The sequence below is a fragment of the Notothenia coriiceps genome, unplaced genomic scaffold, assembly GCF_000735185.1.
Source record: "Notothenia coriiceps isolate Sejong01 unplaced genomic scaffold, NC01 NC01_scaffold00010592, whole genome shotgun sequence".
In the NCBI taxonomy this organism is placed as follows: domain Eukaryota; kingdom Metazoa; phylum Chordata; class Actinopteri; order Perciformes; family Nototheniidae; genus Notothenia; species Notothenia coriiceps.
Window position 1 is genome coordinate 570891 of NW_011343293.1, and position 10187 is coordinate 581077.

Sequence of the window (10187 nt, forward strand, 5' to 3'; positions counted from 1 at the left end):
AACAGGCCAGGTTGCAGACCTCTGTTGTTACGCATGGTTGCTGTAATGGCAGTCATTTGCAAACAGTTAGAAAAGTGAGCAGCGGTGGGGCTGATTTGCGCTAAGCTAATGAGCTAATGAGCTAACGAACCCACTGAGGTTACCTGTTTGGNATGAATGTTTCCATGCTGAACAACGGCAACATGACAACGTTTTCATTGGTCCCTCTTCTTTAGAGAAGACCAGGAAATGATGGATACACGGATCGTGTTCAAATCAATAGGAACGCAATGACTCTAAATAATAATGATCACGCCACCAAACACACATTCAAACTAAAGGAACCAGCCTGTTTGGAAAATGAGAGAAGTAGAAAGTACAGGTATTTGTGTTCAACATGTAAGAAGTAGAAAGTACAGGTATTTGTGTTCAACATGTAAGAATTAGAAAGTACAGGTATTTGGGATAAAAATGTAAGAAGTCAAAGTAAAAAGTCTTCAGAAAAATAAGTAGTGGAGTAAAGTACTGATACCAGAAACATGTGCTTTAGTACAGTAACAAAGTATTTGTACTCCACTACTTCCCACCTCTGTCAGACAGGTAATGAGTCAGCAGGTGAGAACAGGTGTTTTTAGGGACAGATGTAATTCACATGTTGTGCGAGTGTTCATGCTATGTGTAATCCACAGTTTCTGATTTCAGTACCTTGCAAAAAAGGAAACACAACATAATCTCTCTGCAGGAAATTCAGTGTCAGATCCTGGATTATGCAAATATCTGAGGCGAGACATTGAATCAAATGTTAAGAATGAGGCAGATATTTAATAATGTTCCTCCTTTAGAAGATACCAAACATTGTTCTTGAGGAAATGATTCCCAAATATATATATATTCTTCAAAGGAAAGGGTCAAATTTTGTTCATTATTTGAGCTGTCACGAAATAAATAGACCCCCTGTCTGCATGGCATGGTGAGATATGAATTGCATTATCCTATAATCGGTTTATTTGGCGTTCCTGTGAGAGCACAAGGACACACTAATTGTTATTTGCCATTTGTGTGAATGCTGATACTGCACTCTTTGTATCGCCGCTTTTTTTTCTCTGTCTATTCATTCTCAATCTTTTATTCTGGTTGCTTAATTGTTCTGCATACATTCAACCCGTTAAGACCGGTTAATCGTTCAGAGATAAGAGGAGTTTTGTCCTCATTGGCTTTTAATAAAAGCAGTAAAGATCATCATTGTTGTCACACATTTAACGGCATAAATTCGACTCAATTAACGAGGCCTTAAAGGTGGGGTAGGTAATTTTGGAGAAACCAGCTCGAGTGGCTAGAATTTGAAAATACACAACCGGAAGAAATCTGCTACTTCCTTACAGAGCCCCTCCTCCAACACACACGAACGTGCACATGACCAATGAGGGCACAGATGGAAGGCTGACAGGCAGGTAGGCCATCCAGTTACTTTAGCCGGGCCGGCTCAGATGATTGGTCGTGCTTTTTACAGCGCTACGGCTTCCACAGATGACATTTTTTTATGGATTTTTTGTCAAAGCACTTCAGATATTAATTGCTATCGGGATGTTAAGAGCATTCCATGGAATATAACAACAAGTGTATCTCGAGCCGGTTTCTCGTATCTACCCCACCTTTAAGCATAACATTTGAATTTTCCTCTGAGATGTATGCTGAACCTGTTGCTTCATATAGTTGTAAGTAGCAGTGAGAAAAAACGTTGAGAACAGATTTGAGCCGCTTCATGCATCATAACAGGCCTGGTTGCAGACCTCTGTTGTTACGCATGGTTGCTGTAATGGCAGTCATTTGCAAACAGTTAGAAAAGTGACCAGAGAGTGAGCAGCGGTGGGGCTGATTTGCGCTAAGCTAATGAGCTAATGAGCTAACGAACCCACTGAGGTTACCTGTTTGGCTTCCCCCCAAAACAATTTCCTCCTCTGGGGAATTTACTTCAGCTTTGTACGTGAACTTCACTGCATTACAGACAAATCAACGCTGCTAATGGGCAGCGTCTAACATCCTTTTGTGTAGTTTCTCAGTACTTTACCTTACGTTAACACTGAGCCATTATGTCTTCTGGAGCTCGGACATTTCCTTAATTGATCCGATTTGTCCACACATATGAAATGTTCACTTTGGTTTACAGTGGAGCCTCCTTTAACGGTGGGAAAAGGGAGTGAGCTCCAGCGATCCGCTACGGCCACGCTTCGAGTCCCCGCTTTCGTTCATGCGTGCCAGGAGTACATATGTTTGTGCCTTATGTATTTAGTTGTTTTCCAGGCTGTGTCAATTTATTTGTGTTTGTGCTTGCGTGCATGTTTGTGTTTTGCACACTCATGCCTCATCAACATCCCGTCTGAGGCCCATCTGGTTTGTTTGATGGGGGCTGGTGCAGCGGCCCTCGGGTTCGGGGCCAGCAGCGGTTCCTCCCCACTTACACATAAATCCACGGTGCGAGGCCCTCTGCCAGAAACAGTATAGACCGACCCTCGTGGCTACTTCCCAAACCACCCAAGCTCATACCCCACTTTCTCTCTTCTATTGCCCTTGAAATGGGGCCTGCTCTAAATATTATCTCCCCCTGTGCTTTATCCCTCCGTTTATCCCTAAGTCGGCAGGGAGAAGAAAGGAGCCGTGGGGCTGAGTCACTTTTTCCTCTCTCTTCTCCTCTCTCCAAACCACAAGGCAGCGGCAGCGGCTTCCTGGAGATGAGCGCTTTTGTCTGTTGTGCGACCGCTGCGGCTTTAGGCAGATCCTCCTCTGATGAGGTAATGCACGGCTAGATGAGGAGGCGCAGTGAGAAAGGAGAGCTGCCTCTACATCTATATTTTAACCTTTGATTTATCCAGGAAAAAAGGCTTCTTGATCAGGATGCATTCTCCTTTTTTAGTGATGGAAAAGTATTCAGATGCTTTACTTGAGTGAAAGTACCATTAAAATACTTCATTACAAGTCAAAGTCCTGCATTCAAAATGTCCCTTAGGTAAAAGTACCAAAGTATTACCAGCAAAAGTATAAAAAGTAATCATATTGACATTTCTAGATCAAATTGTTGCATCAAGTGGAATTTGACTGGTGCAGACATTCAAACTTCTTATGGGCTTTTTGTAGACTTATTTTTAACAATGCATTGTATAAAGTAGCATTAATACATTAATACTCAACACATTTACTTAAGTACAGTACTTGAGTTAACGTACTTAGTCCCACCTCTGCTCCTTTTCAGCAACACCCTGCTCGGAGATTGACAATAATGTGCGTGCTTTGATGATTCAACAGTTAACGGAGGAGAAATCATTATTCCTTTGTGGAAAGATTTTCCAGGTGATCTTGTTTTCCGACCGTTTTGATAATAGGAAAATTGTATACTTTCAGGGAATTATGCTGTCACTTACTTAAAGGGTGGAAATATGAGATCTGACGGTGCAGTTCAGAATGTTGGCAGGTTGGAAAAGAGGAAGGAAGAACAACCCTTTTTATATCGCTTGTGATATTATTCGGGGTGTCAAACTTCCAAAAGCATTTCACTCTGCTTTGTTAATACAGAAACTTCAAGAGGTGCGATGGGGGTTGACGAATGGTCAAATGTTTTAGAACACAGTATCAAAATGACTCGGATACATCCTGTTGTCAGCGTGTCTTTACCATTTCCCCTACTCTGACGGTCACGGGAGTATTCCTTCAACAGTGTTTGCTGAAAAATTAGCTGATGAAAGAAAGGCTTGATGTCTTCAGTGCTTCAGAATAAAAAAGCTCATGACACGCACACAGTCCAGGCCAGGCGGAGGAGCTGGCAGCTGGCAGCGGAGAGAGGTGTACTACACGGTGAATATGTAATACTGAAATTGGAGGAGAGTGGGGAAAAATTTGAAGTGAAGTGAGGGTAAACGAGTTTCTTGATTTCAGTTTGAACTGCGACAACAGACTGTTAGTGATGAGTTTTGTAAAGCCTACTATAAGGCAAAGGAACGAAATACATAAGACCATAATTCTTATACTGTAAGCGAATGCATTTCCAATAGCTTTTCTTCTTGCTTCACCACTTTGAAGGACATATCTAAATATTTCCAGATTTGATCAGAAGTATGTTGGATTAAACAACATTTTGCAACAATTTAAAAAGGCCTTATTATGCTCATTTTCAGACCTCTACTGTGACTTGTTTTCATGCTTTAATGCTCAAAAAGGGCTTCATTTTTCTCATACTGTCTGTGATGGGACCTCTTTTGACTGGAACATTGGGATTTTAGCCTATGCAGACCATTTACATGCAACACATAACACACTACAGGAGATGGAAAACACTAAAAAACAAAACCACATTTCTACATTTCCAGATTTTGTCCTACACTGTTGTGAAATGAACATGTTATGAATTCTAAGCCAAGTTTTCACTCAGTTTTCTCAGTTACAGATAACACATTTGACACAGTGTATCTGCATACACACACACACACACACACACACACACACACACACACACACACACACACACACACACACACACACACACACACACATTTGAGTGTGTTCTCCTCGACACTGACAGTGTCTCCAACTGTTATCTGTTTCTCGCCTCCTGCCGAGGAATGCCACCGTACTCGCTGACATTCAGGATAATTGCTTCCTGTTTTAACTGCCATGGGTCGTGGAGGTCAGAGGTCAGGGTCAATCTCAGCTGTTGTCCTCGGGGCTACAGGGGACGCCACCTGGTCCTTAGATCACGGCGATGCAGCACATTATTCTCTCCAAACAATTCACCTCTTTTACATTCTTCAACATGCCATAACTGGAAAAAAGGTGGCTTTCAGCTGTTTGCCCTCCTTCAACACTTCATTAACAAACACAGGGTTCTAAATAGTTTATGTTTAAACGCTTTGTAGGTTAAAAGTAGGGATTTAAAGCACCACCTCTGCGACATTGTTTGCTGCAGCGCTAACACCTGTTTCTAAGAGACTTGTGGCAGCTTCCCTTTGGTGAACTATTTCCCCTGACCCTGAATGCAGCTCTCTCCCAAACACCCTCCTAATTACAGTATTCTCATTACAGTAAGAATCCTGCATCTCATTTTAAAGCTGCCATCAGCCAAAATTAACCGGCCTTAATGGCTGCTGATTGCATTCCTACACCGGCCACCCCCCCCCCTCTCCTCCTTTTTTTAGTGATCTGATCGTTTAAGTACATGCTAGCATAATTGAGGTCTCTTCCTTGATTAGATTTGTGCCAGCTTTTAACAAAGCCTGCTCGAAGTTAATCCAATGAGCTCCATTGTGGGGAGAGCGCGGGGATGACATCGCTCCTGGTTAGCTTCAAAATCAACCGAGCCGTCGAGCAATTAGAGGCTGCGCTGATAAAGAGGCCGGACAACTGAAGCTAATGACACAACGTTCCTCAGAGCCCACCAGATAACAAGTGGACAATTGAGCAGCAGTTCATACCATGAATCAACGTATTACTTTAAGACATTAGGCTTTTATAAAAGGCTTAGATACTTCAACAATTAAAATACAAGAATAATGCATCAAGCAATAAAGATTGTTTTATTGATGAAACATGAAGCCTGTTTTAACTGGAGTTGTCATATTTAAAGAGTTTTTTAGATTAGATTTAATATAATTGATTCTTCCTAAAATGGGATTTTGTCACAGCGGCAGACACAAGTTCAACTTATAATAAAAGAAAAGATAAACATTAAAAGTATATGTAGACATATTAACAGTAGAAAATCATTAGAGAATCTAAATAATACACAATATAAAATAGTGAATCAGAATACTCTATAGTAAACAAATACAAAATAATATAAATAATAATACATTTTATTTATCAGACCGTTCTTCTGGTGCTTAAAAGAGGCTTCACAAAGATTTAAAAAAGTGAAAATAAAATCAAGCTCTCACATCTTTTACTACAATTTACTAGAAAAGCTGAAATATATAGGCATATGATGCTGTATACATTACAAAATAATAATAATAATAATATATTTATTTAGCACTTTTCCAGGTGCTCAAAGTCACTTTACAAAAACAATACACACAACAAACAAAGATGAAAAATGGATGTCACTTCAACACGTTTCGCTTCATAGCTTATGCTTTTGTCGTAATGTTTTAATGACAAGGCATGTCAATATTCTGTCATTTTAAACAGTTAACCAGGTGGGGGGGGGAGTCATCGGCTTTGGCTGTGCGTCCTCCGCTGACACCTGCCGCCCATAATCACAGTTAGAGACTAAACCTGCCTCTGACCTGTGGCTGTGTTACTCACTCTATCCAATAATCTGCTTCCTTTGTTCTGTCACCGGCAATTAGTCATGTACCAGGAGTCAGCCAGAGGAAAGTGTGTGTGTGTGTGTGTGCCCAGGCTGAGTTTCGCGGTGTCTCGCTGTCTGGGCCACTGGGCTCACAGGGAGGGGGGGCAGGAGTTTGGAAAATTGCACAATATAAATGCATTTTAGTAGACCTCAAAAATGGAGTTATGATCAGTAGAGGGTGTGTGTGTTGTGTGTGTGGATTAAAATACCTTTGCCTCACTTAACTACTGCTATGCTGCCTCAGATGTCTGTGTAGCATTGCTTCAGTGTGGTGTGAACTAGCGGCTTACAATATTACTGAATATTTTGAGGATTGATTGGTTTGTCAAAGCAAAAGTGCCTCAAAAATATATTTCCAGGTTTTCTTAACCCTTTTTGATAGTAAATGTAAATATCTACAGGACAAAACAAGCAAATTCATGGAGTATTGGTTACTTAACATACTTAAAATAATTGGCAGACGTGGCATTTGAACTTTAAAATGTTTGGGATTGAGTTTATGTTATGTTTTAAATTCTGTTAAAGGATGTTAAAGTTCACTGTTCTTTGCAAATAGAGAATATTTTATTAAAAGTCTAGGAAATCATGGTATAAACCGCAAAAACCTTAGAAGAAGCAAGAAAAAACACCTTCCAATTGATTTGTATATCTGATGTTTATCTCTATGTCTCTTTAAAGGCTTGTATATGTTATTAGACTTGGTCTAATTGATCTCCCTGTGTACAGATCAGTGTCTAGATTAGGAACAGGAAGGGACACGACTCTTCTCTCCATCAGTCTGTGGCTGTAAACCCTCCTCTATTCCTAACAATAGGATTTCACACTCGCTATAAATAGGCCTGAACAAGTTGGAGCTCACCTGTTCAAGCTGTAACTAATCCAGAACTATTTCTACAGTTCCCCTTGAGGTTCAATGATCTGGCCCATTAGGTGCCATGGGATGAGCAGGCGTGCTGGTATGTTGGGGGAAAACAGAGAGAAAGAAACAAATCATTTTAGCTGCACGCCAAGTTTGTGAGGAGGCGGTTTAGAAATAAAACGCTGTCTGTTGTATTTTTAAGTTAAAGGGGGCCTCATAATACTCATTTTCAGGTTCATATTTGTATTTAGTGTCTCTACTGTGACCTGTCTCCATGCTTTAATGTTCAAAAAGCACCTCTTTTCACCCTCTGTCTGAAACCAGAGCCCCGTCTGCTCTGAGTGGTTAGCTGGCCGGCTCTGTTGTGATTGGCAACCGCTTAGAGATGTCCCGCCCCTTAGCCTATCATGCACAATGAGTTGAAGCACTAGCCAATCGAAGCTTGAGTGTAACATAGTGATGTCACTATGTTCCTGTAGTAAACAAAGGAGTGCAAAGGAGGCAGAGAGGGAACTTTGTGATCTTAGCCTTTGTAGACCATTTACATGCACTAAAACCTACAGCACACACTACATGAAAGGGAAAGATAATGGGGCCTCTTTAAAGTACAAACTCAAACAGAACCAGCAGAACATTGTATTTTGCACATACTGCATAGCACTCACATGAAAGAGTGTATACATACATCACCTTATATTGGTCCTGTGTTTACATGTGATTGTTGACAGTAGCTGATATGCAGCGCGATAAAATGCACTTTGATTTACGCGGGGGAAACAATGGCGCATTATGTGAGCCAGGGACACTTAAGACTGGAGTAACTGTGATATGAACACAAGCCAATTCTATGTGTTCAAGAGGGCAAGCAGCTCCAGTCTGTTTGCTAAAGCCTTTGGATGAGGCTCCAAAATACTTGGCTAGCTTTCAAATCCCAGATCACTCTCTCATAATTGAGACGGATTTTTGATGCTGTTGCCAATTTGTCGTTATTAAGAGATTTGGATACGCAGTCAAAAGTGCTGCGTACAGGCATCACCGAAGAAGGAATATACAAATGTAAATGATTTATCACATGGACGCTATTAATTTAACCTATGGAGTCGTGCTCAATAATTAATGTATATTGGCATATGACCCACACAGTAAACAGCATGTCTCATAACTATGTATGAGATCTTGTTGTCAGCTAATATATGGCTGAAAGGCCCAGAGACAAGCTCAGGGTCTTAATAAATCAGCCATATCTAATGAACCTCCTAATTGTGATTTACAGCCCGCGAATGAGAAGAGAAATTGCTGAAAAGGAAAAGAGAGAGGGAGAGTATCCTCGTCCAGTTAAGCACGAAGCAAAAAAAAAAAAAGCTGCTTTATTAAAAACTGCTTCCCCCTTCCAGTAACTGTGAAATACTTGCGTGAGTCTCATGAGGGGTTTTGTCAAGATATAATACTTACTGCGATACAAATCAGAACAGCTGGCCGAATAACCGTTACCCTCGCAGTCCAGCCAATAACAGAGAGGAAAGAGAGGGGATATTTATACATTCACTTAAAGCAGTAAGCCGCCCGTTCACGTTTCCCTTTTTTTTTTTAACTATAGCATTTATTCCCTGTGGTTTTAGTGGTAGAAGCTCTGTGACGTACGCGTCTTTGGTTTGGTTTCTCTGTATTTGTTACTATCACTCAACCAGGCATGGGGAGTAACTGATTATATGTATCAGGGTTATGTCATCAGGATACAAAAATAAGTAACTGTATTCCCTTAAAGTTACTTAAAAAAAGACGTAGCAGGATTACAACGCTATTTAAAAACTGAAAGAGGATATTGTGTTTGGGGGGCAGTGTGGAGGGAACTTGATTTTAGCCTTGGCAGACTAAAACATATATAACACTACAAGAAAGGGAAAACCCTCCAAAAGGTATAATAGGATCAATTTAACTATTTATTACAGACTTAAAAATACGGCACATTGCTTCTGAGCCGGAATATTGTTCTTAATAAAGACCTTCATCCCATTCAGAACCAAAAACGTAAAAGCTTTTATGAAGTATATGTACAATATAACTTTTTCTGTTAATCCTACTGTGTAATGTAAAGTGAGCAGCAAAACACAATTGATTTCAAAGAGTTATTGCCTGAGGTTTTCCACCCTGTACGTCAGTCATGTTGGACTGAACAACCCCACCTGAGTTATATATATACACTGAACAAAAATATAAACGCAACACTTTTGTTTTTGCTCCCATTTTTCATGAGATGAAATCAAAGATCTAAAACATTTTCTATTTACACAAAAAAAACATTTCTCTCAAATATTGTTCACAAATTTGAAAAAATCTGGGGTAGGGGTAATGTTGTGAATCAAGTGGCCTGTGTTCATCGTCCATAACATACGCCTGCCCATACCATAACCCCACCACCACCATGGGCCACTCGATTCACAACATTACCCTAACCCTAACCCTCACACCAGATACTGACTGGTTTTCAGACCCCTATCTGGTGTGAGGGTTAGGGTTAGGGTAATGTTGTGAATCGAGTGGCCCATGGTGGTGGTGGGGTTATGGTATGGGCAGNCGTACGTACGTACGTACGTACGTACGTGTACGTGTGTAGTGNATATATATATTTATATATATATATATATATATATGCCCTGATTCAAGGGCTTAAATCCATGTGAAAAACGGCAGCTGTGATTAGCTGGATTAACACCTTACATGTTTGAAGCGAGGCCTTGTGCCCCGTGAACAATGTATATTCGCTGTGGGCCGGTATAAAGGACAATGGATACCTTGTGCAGCGACGAGAGGCTCTGACCTCGCAGCACACACCTCTCCACACTCCAGAATGTGACTGTGTACATGTGTTTTCACGACTTGCTAATGTTCATATTTCACAGAAAGGTAGAGCGTGACTTATTCGCTTTCCTTGCTCCGTTTTTTCTCAGCTGGTATGAACTGCCAACAGAACCCCCTCTTAACATTTCTACCCTACATGTGTTTATTGAATAT